General features: G+C 37.7%; 1 pseudogene; it reads right to left on the bottom strand.

Annotated features, from left to right (window-relative positions):
* Nucleotides 1-7525: 7525 nt before the first annotated feature.
* On the bottom strand, nucleotides 7526-9989 carry LOC121477285 (annotated as a pseudogene).
* Nucleotides 9990-14953: the final 4964 nt, after the last annotated feature.

Genomic DNA, 14953 nt, shown 5'->3' with positions numbered 1-14953 from the left:
AAAATAATGAACTCTGAGGGATATACAACCTAAAGTAGGAGTTCTGACATCTCCTACGTGGTATCACATGTATCCAGCAACATGAGATATCATAAAGTATGTAGATTTAAAAGGATTTCATGGAGATGGATTTTGAAAACTTCCTAGGAAATCAAACATTTGGGTAAACAAGGGGAGACTCCAATTAAGAAGGAATGACATTAACTAGGTCTTTAGTGGATTAAACATGAAAATCAGCAAAGAATGCTTTTTAAAAGGAATGTAATTGTGAGGACATATACCCTATCAAGTGGGTTGAATATAGTGTGGTGGTACTGCCTATAACCTGTCTCTTACTCAGCTGGACTTGTGTTCTGATGGTTGAGTACATGATCTTTGATGTGACTGACACTAGTTTTTCTATATCACAATGAAAATAACTTTAATGTTGTTTTCAAGTTATACAAACAATAATTCAAATGATAAAAAATTCAAATTTTAAAAAACATTAAATTATAAAACATTATCATATATACAATTAAGTAAAAATGCAGTCCTATTGCCCTCAGGTCATTCTTTTATGTTTATTTATTAATAGTAATACACATACATGCAATTTTACATAAATGAGATTATATCCTATATATTGTTTGCTATGTATGAATGCCCCCCTTTTTTTTAAACTTTCTCCTTTCTTCTCCCTCTTCTCTTCCACCTTCTTTTCTCCTTCCCAGTAACAACCTGCTGAATCCTCTTTTCTATCTATCTCTGTGCTCACGTATTCATATACAAACAGCTGTATAAATAGTATAGAGGTATTGTACATTTTCAACCTACCATTTTTTAATGACCATTCATATTGCTTCCAAGTTTTTGACACAATAATATGGTACTTTATTTCTGTGATACAGATTTTCAGAAGTAGAATTGTTAGGGTCAACAAATATGTGTATTTTTTATTTTAATGTACTTAAGTATCAAAATTTCATTTAAATTATTTGTAAAATTTTTGCGGGCCATGGTAATGACTTTACCAACTTATTTGGTTGGGATGGATTAAAATCTAGGTAAATGCTAATTATTTACTTATTTTTTTGACATGTTAACAAAATAGGGAATCACTTGCATCTTCATTCAAAACCAGAGATATGAAAAATTAAAGTTTCTGGGATTGGATGGATTGGGCTTAGGATAGAGTAATGTTAACTTAATTAGAGATGTTTGAGGGAAAAAGTCTAGAAAATGAACCAGATGGCCTATTAAAAATGGAGAAAATAATCTAGTCCTGGAGAGAGAAGGGACATGCTAATAACTGAGAGAAATGCTTGAAGTTAATAATGATTCTAAAATTGCTGATGTACTTAACTCATTTGAAAAATCTGCCTCTAATAAGGAAAAATGAAGAAAATGAATTTGGACAATTAGGAAGTAATGAAGAGCTTTCTAAAATAGTTATTGATTAAAGGAATCAAAGGGAATACTTTGAAGATTTGAACACATGCAAATCAGGCTAGATAGATGGTGGTGGAGTTTTCTCTCTTTTTTAATTCTATGGGTCCAGACGGAACAACTTGGAGCTTCATTAACTGATTAATAACACACACAAAGTCACACCTTTTCTCCTCATTTATTCTATCTTCCTTGTCTCTGGTCAGAAGTCAAGTTGAATCATAATGTGCCTAATGGTTGGATGCTAAGACTCTGAGGTCTTCTTGTCTCTTTTATTCATATATTAATTAATGAATTAATTAATTCTTCTAGTCAATCTTCTAGTTAGTAAATATTTATATACCATGCTCTGTGCAAGATACCGCGGCTACCAAAACAAATATGGTATCCTTAGTGTGGTGGGGAATAGAGAGACCAGGAAATCAGGGATTATAATGTAGCTCACAAGGGCTATGAAACAGTATGATTCTATCCTAGAACAAAACAGGGGCAGGTCCATCTATATCATGCCAGGCAATCAGAGAAGCTATTTCAGAAGAGTTAAAAATACAAAATACAACTCATTCTTAAAGATAAACAGAACATGAATATGAAATTGGGACATAGGATATAGAATATTTCCTGGACATATGAAAAGCACAGCAAATTCAAGAAATAATAATAATAATAATAATAATAAATTATAATTATAATTATAATAATGGTAGTTTTCTTGGCTGCAATAAGAGATGTGTGCAGGATATGGCAAAAAGAAAAAAAAAAGGGCCTTGTTTAGAGCCAGGGCAGCAATTCCTTAGCTTTTCTTGGTGCAGCCAAACCAGCTGTTTTGGAACTGGCTGCACAAGTTGCTAATTGATGGGGCTCTGCAGGGACTTTGCCTTCCCTAAATTTAGCATCTGAGCAGGCAGTTAGCATTTCTTTTCTTTTCTTTTTTTTAAAGATTTATTTATTTTTGCTTGAAAGAGAGAGGGAGAGAGAGAGAAAGAGAGAGAGATAGAGACAATGAGTGCTGGGGGGAGGTGCTGAGGGAGAGGAAGAGAGAGAATCTCAAACAGACTCCCTGCTGAGCACCCAGCCCAATGTGGGGCTGGATCCCCATGACCCAGAGATCATGACCTGAGCCAAAATCAAGTCAGATGCTTACCTGACTGAGGCACCCAGGTGCCCTGAGCATTTGGGCTTTCTTGAGCTTACAACAGTATTCAGTGTTTCTCTACTCCTATGTCAGAGTCCCCAATGTCTCCATTACTTCCAAGTGTGATGTTTATGCACTTTAAAGATGCTGGAATCCTATTTGGTGACATGGAGAGCCTGCAGAAGTTCTGGAGTTGAGGTTGGTTTTCATTACTGACTTCTTGAGGAAGTCATTTTATGTCCCTGAGCTTTAATATTATCATTTGTAAAATGACATCTCACATTTTTAACCCCTTTCATGTACCAGACACCATTCTGAACAAATTATGTGGATTAAATTATTAATCCTTACAAGTCTATGAAGTGAGTGCTCTTATTTGCCCCATTTTTGTACCTGACAAAGAGATACAGACTTGTCCAAGGTCAAACAACCAGGAAGCAGGAGATATGGGATCCATATCCATGTGTTCTATCTTCAGAGCCTGGAAGCTTAACCTTCAACTCATGGTCCCCTTATAAAAATACTTGACATAATTGCCTGTCTTCTAGGTTATTACTTGTGAGAGTCATATGTGATAATGCATGTGATCTGTAATTTGGAAAACGTTGTCCAAGCATTACTTCCTTTGGACTGCAAATTCTCTGAGTTTTTTTTTTTTTTTTTTTTTGAGAAGGAAGGAAAAGGGGCAGAGGGAGAGGGAGAGAAACATTCTTAAGCAGGCTCCATGCCCAGTGCAGAGCATGACTAGGGGCTTGATCTCACAACCCTGAGATCATGACCTGAGCTGATATCAAGAGTCAGATGTTTAACCAACTGAGCCACCCAGGTGCCCAGATTCTCTGAGAATCTTTAGAGAAAGTGCACGAAGTAAAGCAGAAAAGGCTCCTCTTGTTACTTTGCTTCCTATCCTGTGGGAAATCTGAGCAAACCCTAAGTATTGGATCACAGGTATGATTTAGAGTTAATCAGTAGGTTTCTCAAGGAGTCCAGTGAGCTCTCTGCATGATATATCTGTTCTATGTGAATAGGTGGTTGGACCAAAGGATTTTCAAAGTGATTTGTCTATAAAAGCATTTTGAATCTGGGAAGTAGCATAGGTTGGCATAGGTCCCCCTGCCAATTCATATGTTGCATTGTAGTTCAGAATGTGACTTTATGTGGAAATATGGATTTTGCAGATGTAATTAGTTAAGATACTGGGGTAGGGCAGTCCCCTAATCCAATATGACTGATGTCTTTATAAAAAGGGGAAACTTGAGGGCACCTGGGTGGCTCAGTCAGTTAAGCATCTGCCTTTGACTCACGTCAGGATCCTGGAGTCCTGGGATGGAGCCCAGCATTAGGCTCGCTGCTTGGCCGGAAGTCTGCTTCTCCTTCTCCCTCTGCTTGTGCCTGCTGCTCCCCCTGCTTGTGCTCTCTCTCTCTCTGTCAAATAAGCAAATAAAATATTTTTATTTTTTTAAAGATTTTATTTATTTATTTATGAGAGACACAGAGAGAGAGACACACACAGACACAGGCAGAGGGAGAAGCAGGCTCCATGCAGGGAGCCCGACGCGGGACTCGATCCCGGGTCTCCAGGATCGCACCCTGGACCGAAGGTGGCACTAAACCGCTGAGCCACCCAGGCTGCCCCAAATAAAATATTTTTAAAAAGAGAGGGTGAAATTTGGGCACAGAGGCATGCACTTAGGGAGAACATCACGGGAAGATGTTCAGGCCGATGCATCCACAAGCAAAGGAAAGCCGAGGACTGATAGCAAACTACTAGAAGTTTTCCTTACAGCCCCCCAAAGGAAGCAGCCCTGCTGACAATTCATCTCAGACTTCTAGCTTCCAGAACTGTGAGACAATAAAATTCCGAGCCTTAAGCCTCAAAGTCTGTGGTACTTTGTTACAGCAGCTCTGGCAAAGTAATATAGGAAGTTTAGAAAACATTTCCTTTTTAACCACAGCTTCATTTCAGCAGTAGGCCTAGTAAAACAATGACAATGGAGAAAAAAATGGCAGGAGGTTTATAAAAAGCAAATCATGCTAAGAAAACTTAATGGCTTATTTTAATTGAATTATAAAATTAGTGTGGGAAGGAGATTTAATTTGGAAAAAATGCAAAATCATTAATTGAACACACTTATTAATCTGCAGTCATAAATGAGCATTGTTAGGCAATCCTATGAAATGGAACAGGTTATATTATGGAGATAAATTGATATGTGTTCTTGACATGAGCTGACCGTGTAAAATCCAGTGTCCTTTTGTTTGCCACATAAAGATGCATTGAATTAGAGCCTTAAGCCCTCAAAAAGGTTCTAGCAGGTTTGTGTTAAGGTTAAGCAGAGTTTCTTCTGCTTTACATAATTTGGCAGAAAGATAGGGACATATTGACAGGGATTGGGACAAGTGCAGTGGGGGGATGGGTAGACCATTTATGAGGAAAGTAAAGCATTAACTGTCTGACATCTTGTGAGCCGACTAAAAGGGTTTTCTACTCTTTAGAATCCATGCAGAAAATTTACTGCCCTGGCACTGATTTGAAAACAGCAGCTTTAAAAGTGCTTTTATGAGTACACTCTTGCTGGTATGCCTTGCATGGCCAATGTTAGTAAACGTAAGATGCAATTTTAAAAAGGCTGCATGAGAATTGCCTGATATTGTGAATATGACAACCTTAGAGCAGAATGACCTAACACTCTTGAGGCTTATATGATTCATGCTAAGAGATTTATGCACGTGGGCTCATTTAATACAACAATCCTATAAGGTAAGTGCCATGAATAGTCCCCTATTAGAGATGACACCTCTGTAAGTAAAGGAAGGTTAAGTAACTTAGCTGAGGTGCATGTAGTAACTGATGGGGCCAGGGTGTGGACTCAGGCATTCCAGTTCTCCAGTTTGTCTTTTCAACAACTGTGCGTGCTGTTTCTTTAAAGTGTATGTACTTTTTTATTTATGAAAAAAGTAGTTGATGTCCTATTTCTAAAAGTGACTTAATCTTTTTAGTGTTTAAGCCTGGTCAGGATACTGAGAAAACAATCTTCCTACAAAAAGTATGAGCTTAGTGAGTCTCTTCAATTAAGACTTTGCTCATTAAATGTGCGTATGTATTGAGTGTTTCTGACCTGTGTAAGAAATATGTATCTCCACTATCAAAAAGTTTATATTCCAGTTATGGAGACAAGAAAACAAATCATTATAATATGATGAACAGTATTCTCAAAAACACACTAAAAGGGATGCAGAAATGAGGTCATGATGGGGAGTTGGACTTAGTAATTGTGGCAAATACAACTGTAGATTAATGCCATGCCACCCATTATTGCCAAGCTAAGTAATTTGGATTGCAAATCCTCAGATATGTAATGCCACTGAAGATTTTAAGAGGGGCATTTCATAGGCAAAGTGTGTCTTAAAGGTATAGCTACGTGTAGATATCTCAATTCCAGATTTCAAGATATACTATGGAGTTATAGGAATAAAAATAGTCTGATATTGGCACAACAATAGACGCGCATCAATGGAACAGGGTAGAGAGCTCAGAGATATACCCATACTCATATATGGTCACTTAATCTATGACAAAGGAGACAAGAATACAATGGGGAAAAGACAGTCTCTTCAACATACAGTAGGAGAACTGGACAGCTAGACACAGAAGAATGAAACTAGACCACTTTCTTATGCCATACACAAAAATAAACTTAAGATGATTTAAATATCTAAATATGAGCCCTGAAACCTTAAAACCCCTAAAAGAAGACATAGGCAGTAATCTCTTGGACATTGCCATTAGCAGCATATTTTTGGGTATGTCTCCTGAGGCAAGGGAAACAAAAGCAAAAATAAACTATTGGGACTACTTCAAAATAAAAGGCTTCTGCACAGTGAGGGAAATAATCAACAAGACTAAAAGGCAACCTGATGAATGGGAGAAGATATTAGCAAATCATATATCCAGTAAATGGAAAATATAAAAAATATATGAAGAACTTCTACAACTCAATGTCAAAAGCCAAACAATCTGATTAAAAAAGGGGCAGAGGATCTGAATAGGCACTTTTCCAAAGAAGATATACAGATGGCCAATAGAAGAGTTGCTCAACATCACCCATCAGGGAAATGCAAATCAAAACCACAATGAAATATGACCTTGTACAAGTCAGAATGGCTACTATAAAAATACAAGAAATAGTAGTGTTGGCAGAGATGTGGGGAAAACGGAACCTTTGTGCATTGTTGGTGGGAATGTAATTTTGTGCAGCCACTGTGGAAAACAGTGTGAAGCTTCCTTAAAAAATGAAAAATAGAAATACCTCAGGATCCGGTAATTCCACTACTCGATATTTAGCTAAAGAAAACAAAAACACTAAGTCAAAAGATGTGTGCACCTGAATGTATATTGCAGCATTATTTCCAACGGTCAAGATATGGAAGCAGCCCAAGTGTCCATTGATAGATGAATGAATAAAGAAGAGTGGTATATGTATACAATGGAATATTATTCAACCATAAAAATAATGAGATCTTGCCATTTTCAACAGCATGGATAGACCTAGAGGGCTAAGTGAAATAAATCAGAGACAGACAAATACCATGAAATTTAACTTAGATGTAGAATATAAAGAACAAAACAAAACAAAACAAAAAACCAGACACTCAAATACAGAGACAAACTGGTGGCTGCCAAAAGGAAGGCGGGTATGGGAATGGGTGAACTAAATGAAGGGGATTAAGAGGTACTGACTTCTAGTTATAAAATAAATCATGGTGATGAAAAGTACAATATAGGGAATATAATCAATAATACTGTAATAACGTTTTATGGTGACAGATGGTGACTATACTTATCATGGTGAGCATTGAGTAATAGAATTCTTTTTTTTAAGGTTTTATTTATTCATGAAAGACACACACAGAGAGAGAGAGAGAGGAACAGACACAGGCAGAGGGAGAAGCAGGCTCCATGCAGGGAGCCTGACATGGGACCCAATCCCTGGACTCCAGGATCACACCCTGGGCTGAAGGCGGTGCTAAACCGCTGAGCCACCAGGGATGCCCATACATAGAATTCTTGAATCAATGTTGTACACCTTAAACTAGTATAATTTTGTATGTTAATTATACTTAAAAGACAAAAAAGTAAAGATACAGCTACAAGATAATGGAAAGAGGCTGAAAACTCAAAGGAAAAGAAAATGTTGTATCATTGAAATGGCCAAATCTTGTATGCACTCATTTCTTCTTTTTCATTTCTTGCTGCCATAAGTGGTTTGTTTCTTTAACTAATTAATTTTTTAAAAATATGAGACTAATTTATTCTAGCAGGTACAAGGTAAGATGTAAAACTTCTCCTTTTGTTTCTTTTTTAATTACAAGTTCAAGTCCTATTTTCTCTTATGGAACCTGATGAACATAGTTTGAAAAAAGAAATCCTGGATAAAAATGTTAACATGCTCTACTGCAGAATATGGTTCACTGTTTTTGAAGAATAGTATAGATGAGTTTTTGCTTGCCGTTTGAATTTGAAGTATATGATGCATGTGTGTGTGTGTGTGTGTCTTGTGAGATTTTACTCAGGCTTATTTATATTTAGGTATAGTGAACTAGAAATGCCCTATCAACATCACTGTCAACAGAGACCATGGGTATGTATCACTTGGATTGGGTAGTGCAACTTTATTGCTTAGTTATTTTTGAAAACATAAATTCCTCAATTGATAATAAAAGTCTGTTAGTAGTGGCTTTAGATGGAATGGAGCATCCCACTCTGCTCTGCTTGAGTTTAGGCTGGTCAGTGTTAGAAACTACTGGTATGATAGTCAATTATTAAAATTCCCTTAAGTGATTAGGATGTTTTATGTTTTCTAAAGAAAAATGAAACTTCTCTCCGGGATTCTTGATCTCAGGGCAGTCTGGTAAGTATGTATGTGGAAGGTAGGGATAGAAGACAGGAGGAAGCCCCTGGAGGGCCTGCTCCCTCAGGGGTGTTCTCCAGACAAGACAGTACTGGTAGCTGGTGAAATGATCACAGGGTTTTTTGATGGCGATTTAAGGGTGCATTTCCTGAAGGAGACAAAATAGAAGACCTGAGAAGACAGCACCAAACAGAAAATCAAATTCTAGATAAAACAAAGGGAGGAGAGTAGTGATCATCAAGAGAATTGAGAGACTGAGTGTTATCAAAGGTGCAGATTAAACTGGACAGATTCAGACCTTGTTCTCAACAGAAGCATCTGCATGGAGCATCTTCTTCCTTACTGGTCAAGCATAGTAAAAAGCTGGATGTGCAAAACATGATGCTTTAATATTATATATTTTTTTAAACATTAAGAATCTGCTTTACTGTATTACTCAAAAAATGTGTTTTTTGAGATTTGGTGTCTGATTGTATTTATTTGTTACTCTTAGACAATCTAATTTTTGACTGGATTCAGACTTAGAGGTAGAGGCTGGCAGAGAGGACAACCTCTGACTCTTGGCAATCGGTTGCTGGTGTGTTTCTTCGGCCTCCTTCATTCTCTTGGCCAAAAGTTGAGCATATTCTGCAGCCTCTTCCATGTTTTTCATAGTACATTGTTTCTTCAGAGCAATATGCCAACATTTATGTTGGAGGTCATGCTGAGTAACAGGATGCTGAATCTTGGGTGCTTTGGTTCTGGGTTTCTTACCTTCTTTGTTTAAGGCCTTTCTTGTAACATCCTGGCAGATCACATCTTCTTTAGAGAGATTAAAAAGTTTGCAGATTCTATTTTCTTTTGGCCCCGGGACACAAGGCACAGTCGTATCAGTGAGTCTAGAATATTCTTCTGCCCTCGCCCCCCCCCCCTTTTGTTTTACAATGACCAAGTTGGGAATACTGAGGTTGGTATCCACCCTACAACCCTGAACAGATTTGCACCTTCTTTGTTCAGTCCTCCTTGGTCTGTAACTGGAATGCCCCTTACTCAGCAGCAGGTGGACACCCTGCTTCATGGGGGAAGCCTTGTTTGTCATCACCATCACTGATTTGAACCACATAAACCTTCCATTCTTCACCCAGAGCATTAGCTGCAACTTCTATGGCCATACACTTCTCATAAAAGGTATGAAGTCTGTGTTCACCATCCACTTCAGTGAGTTTCTGGCAGCTAGTAGCTGGTAAAGAGATGTTCAGCTTCATCTTAAAGGAGCCTACCACCCCTGAGATGCTATGAAAAACAGCTGGTTTTCTCAAAATTTATTTTCTGAATCACTGTTTCCATTGGATTTGAAGAAGTGTTAGAGGAAAGGAAGTTTCTGTGTTTCAAACAGTTTGGAAAATTCCATATCAAATAGCCTTATATTGGGTTCATTCTTGTAGGACTCTCCAGAGCCTTCAATGTGCTAAGGTATATTGTGATTCTCCCAGAAGAGAATCTAGATTCCTATGTATTCCTGACCCACGACTATATAACCCTTTTCCTGCTTTTCCTGGGGCTATCTTGAAGTATTTTTTATTTTATTTTATTTTATTTTTTTAATTTTTTTTAATTTATTTATGATAGTCACACACAGAGAGAGAGAGAGAGAGGCAGAGACACAGGCAGAGGGAGAAGCAGGCTCCATGCTCCGGGAGCCCGACGTGGGATTCGATCCCGGGTCTCCAGGATCGCGCCCTGGGCCAAAGGCAGGCGCTAAACCGCTGCACCACTCAGGGATCCCTTGAAGTATTTTTTAAAATAATATTTTAAGTAGTATTATTTTGTAGAATGCAGTTATACACACACACACACACACACACACACACACACACACACACATATAATCTCAAAATTGGAAATCAAAAAGCTAAAGCTATTTTTCCAATCTGCTCAACTAATAATAACTTATTTATATAGCAGTTAAAAAAACACATTTAACAAGGTGCTTTCCCATATGTTATCTCATTTAAGCCTCACACCCACTCTGTGAGGGGGTTCACATTAATCCCAAATTAGAATTGAGGTGACGGAGACTTAGAAAGTTTGATGTGTCCAAGTCACAGCTTGTTAGTAGTTGAACCAGGATTTCAACCCAGGTCTTTGCTCTAGTGTTTTATGGTGTTGTTGCCCAGCTACCTGGGGGGTAAGCAGGGCTTGCCATGGGCCCTTGGAGGCCCCTTTTTTGAGGAGCTGAGAAGGGGAGGAGGCAGAGTGGGTTTGGGTAATTCCTTCTCATCTCTCTCCATTCAGGGGCATTTCTCAACTGCCCAATGCAATTTTCATAATTCATATTTTTTTCCTTTCCTCATTTTCATCCATCAGAATTTAGTTCCATTACTTTTCCCAGCAAACAACATCAAACTATTCATGGATACTACTGGTTTAACATATTTGTTTTTTAGCAGTGACAACACAATGCTTAACCTAAATGATGACACAGTCCTGGCAGTCAGCAGATGGGAAAGTCTTGTAGCGGGAGCTCTGAGGAATCCCTCCAAATGTGTTCATGCTCTTTGCACCCAGAGGTGCAGAACTAGTTGTGTCTGTTGCCTTCCAGGCAGGTAGTAGTGGTTTTTGGCAGTTCACTCCTTCATTATTGCCAGTGAGGGAAAGAACTCTTGTTATGTTTGTTCAAACTCATAATGCCAAGGTCTGCTTCTAACCTGGCTTCATTTTATACCCACTACCCTCCCTTCTCTCACCTGCAGGCATTTCCACTATAAATTAGCTTTCTTAATCTCTAGTTTATTAAATAAATATCCCTTGACCTTCAGAATGCCTAAGGGCATAGTTACAACCTTAATGAATATGCTTACCATTGAGATAAATGCTCCAAATCAAAAGCTAATGAGAAAGATGCACAAAGAATTTGACCTTATGTAAAAAGAGTTCTGCCCTTTGACCTCAGCTTCTAGAAGGTAATCTCTCAGCCCTCGTAACAATCATATCTGTTAGGGGCTTTGCATCATTGCAGAGTCCAACTGTATGACTTAAGGTGAGGGCGGACACACTTGGATAGTCTTTGGTTGGAGTTCTCGCCACACCAGAAAGACTAACAACATTGGTAGGGGCTTTGGGTCATTACTAAAGGGGCTGGAAACTGGGGATTGAAATCAACTAAATGGGCAATCAATCAATCAATCATGTCTATGTAATGGAGTCTCAATAAAAACTCTACACATGGGACTCAGCTGAGCTTCTCTGATTGGCAGCAGTCTATGCACATGGTGATGCCAGGGGAGTATCATGCTCTGATTTCACAGAGGACAATGGAGGCTCTGCTAGTGGTACTTTCCAACTCTGCCCTATGCACTTCTTTCCTTGGATGATTTTAATGCAATAGCTTTTAGTGATGATTGTGAGTCCTTCTAACAAATCGTTACACATGAGGGTGGTTTTAGGAACCCCCTGAACTTGCAGTTGGTGTCAAGTGAGGGTAACCTTTTGTGGGGGTTGTTCCCTATAACTTCTTAGCTGGCTAAACTCTGTTAGAGGAAAAGTCTCTTCTTGCTTTTTTTCTCCTTCAGAAATAAAGTACTTTGAATCTTTGTTCTGCTTCCTAGTGAGTGTGGGGCACAAGGAGAATTAAGTAGCATTCTGGGGCTGCCCAGTTGTGCAGGATGGTACTGGATGAGGGCTTTCCTCACCGTTGCTGAAGAACAGTAGTGTCTGCATTGCCTAAGTGGGTTGAAAGTAATGGCTTAACTCACTCATTTATTGAATCAGATGGCAAGCCACAGAAGGCAAGTGCAAAAATAACATTTTATTATTGGTTAGTTCTGAACAATGCTGGGGACTGGGAAATGTGGGGGAGTAGGAGGATAAAGTACAAGAGACCTCAAGTTTTACGAGACTTCCTGTATTTTGAATGACTATTTGTTGAAGATATTGTAATGATTTTAAAGACAAATGCTAAAGAATATTTAACAACTGGAGATTTAGTCATGTAACTCAAATAAAGGCTATGTTTTCCATTTTGACAGAAGAGATGATGATATGTTTTGTTCTGTTGTGAGTTCTAGTGACCCCTGCGTAGCTTTCATTTATCACAAATAATCTTCTCTAGGATACTGCAATTGCTGCAATGTTGAGATGCTTATGTTACATCTGACCTTGGAGAAAGGTCAAAATAAATCTGTGAATTAAGCAAGAATATATTACAGCTGGTTGAAAGCGTGTCAGGAATCTAAAGAGAAAACTAAAACTATTTTTCCCCTGGAGTCTACGTACAAGTTGTTGTGGCTACTTTTCCATTTACTTGGAGTTTAGTAGAGAAATACTGTTTTTTGTTTTAGTGCTAATGTGAGTAAATGTTCACTGTGGACAGAAGACCCCTCACAGAATGGAGAAAGCATGTGGTTGCTGGCCTTGAGTTACATATACAAGAAGGAAATATTCAGATAAGACATCAGTTGTGATAATTTCCACTTAACTAGAAACAAAAAAAGTACAATGAAAAGCTCAAATACCTGGACTATATAAATGTATAGTTAGCAGTGGGTTAGAGAAAGTCTTAATGTTAGACAATCTCAGTGGTAACTTCCCTACTAATTTAAAGAATTGTGTATAAATGCTGATGGCACCTGTAGAGAAAACCACATTGCAAAAAGATAAAAAGTAAGGAGTGAGCAAGATGTATATTAAAATTGAAAGGAAACAAATCCTATTAATACTGGAGGAAATGGAAATTAAGACTAATGTGCTGTTGCAGGAAATATAAAAGTTAATAGATTGAGTATATCTTGAAAAATGTGATTCAAAGTCTTTTTTCCTTCTTCACGTTTTTTTTTTCTCATTTAGATAGTCCCACTTTATGACTCAGGCACAGTTAAAGAAGGAAACGTGTTTTGTACAAGTGTCACTTGAAAAAAAAATGTTCATTACAAGCAGAGATTAAAATTTTATAAATACATTAGGGCAAATATACTTTAGGGTGAAGAAGCCTCTTTCATAGCCAATTAACAAATAAGAAAAGTTAGTTAGATAATAAAGAAATTAAATCTGAACAAGACTCATAGTTTAATAAATAGGAAATGATAGTTGATATTTTCGAAATGAAAAAAATGAAGTTTAATGAAGTCACTGGAGTGATGGTACTTAAAGGTAGTGCTGCAACTCTTTGGGAGTTGCTATATATATATTTGTCACTCATCCTTGAGTACATATATCCATTCATTTATTCATTAATTCAACAAATCATTGTAGCAGATATTTGTACAGGTCTTTTTTTTTTTTTTTTTTTTGTACCAGATCTTTTGACCACAAAAGTGAAATGCTCCAAATGGCTAAGAAATTTTCTTGGTGGTTAAGAGAAATGGTTAAGTGCCCTCTGAAGCTTTAAACAGTATTTGTTTGGCATAAGCTGGTAATAAATGTCTCATTGCCTTTTCAAATATTTTGAAATCCTTCTAAACTGTATGTGACCTTAAGGTAATCAAATTGTTAAGAGAATGAGAACTGTCTTCAACTATTCTGGATCATTTGTATTTTACTATAATGGGATAGTGAAGACTATGTTCAAGAAAAATAGCAACCATACAACATTTCAAAAATCAAGAAAGGTGGTCCCCATCATATCCAAAGGTCTACTGTTATAATAGTAAAAATATTTCTTATTTGTTTAAAAAGGTATTTTCTGACTTCCCTACCCTGTTGTGTAGAAATATAGGATTTATTACCCTGGCCCTGTTGAGTCCTAGAAGAAGTTAAGGTCAGACAGAAAATAGACTTTCAGGAGATTTCTTTGTGGCTTTAAACTACATCATACTTCTTCTGGCTTTAGCTTATCTCGGTTATGAAATGTGACCTGTGGGAACCATCTGGGAATCTGTAGGTGAGACTCAATATTGTGATTCTAAACAGGCCTTCACATTAAAGACAATCTTTTGATATCTGATCATTAACAGAGAGAATGCATGTATGTCATTTTCCAAGTTCCAACTTGGAAAATGCAGGAAATCCAATTCTAGAGGCTTTATTAAAACGATTATTTCTTCCCTTGGTTTGTTGTTAATTTATCTAGTGGCATGACTTTGAGCCCAGCTCTATCTTTTTTTTTAACTTTTTTTTTTTTTAACGAAAAAGGGAATAACTTTTAGCCAGGGAACTAGAAAGTTTCCTCTTGCTGAAGATACAGAACTAGATTATGAGTGACCACGTGGTATGGTTGGCGTAAAGGAGACTGCAAAGCTACACTGACTAGTGGAGGGAACACCATCCCCAAGATCACTTCAAAGTCTCAGGTTCTGTGATCTCTAGGTGGCAGTTTTGAAGCCAGGATGGAACTTTAGCATCTTTGTATCTGGCTCCCAGCCAGGGGCCTGAAACAAACTCAGCTTTAAAGGTGTGTATTGGATGAGTAAATTAACGGAGTGATCAGAAACTTGCCGTGTGGCTGTGCGTTTGAGGCTGCAAAATTAGACTTAAAAGGCAGTTTCTTTTTCTCTGAGTCATT

Source organism: Vulpes lagopus, chromosome 17 (assembly GCF_018345385.1).
Source record: "Vulpes lagopus strain Blue_001 chromosome 17, ASM1834538v1, whole genome shotgun sequence".
NCBI classification, from domain to species: domain Eukaryota; kingdom Metazoa; phylum Chordata; class Mammalia; order Carnivora; family Canidae; genus Vulpes; species Vulpes lagopus.
The sequence above is the reverse complement of the archived record's forward strand: the minus strand, read 5'-3'. Positions and strand labels throughout refer to the sequence as shown.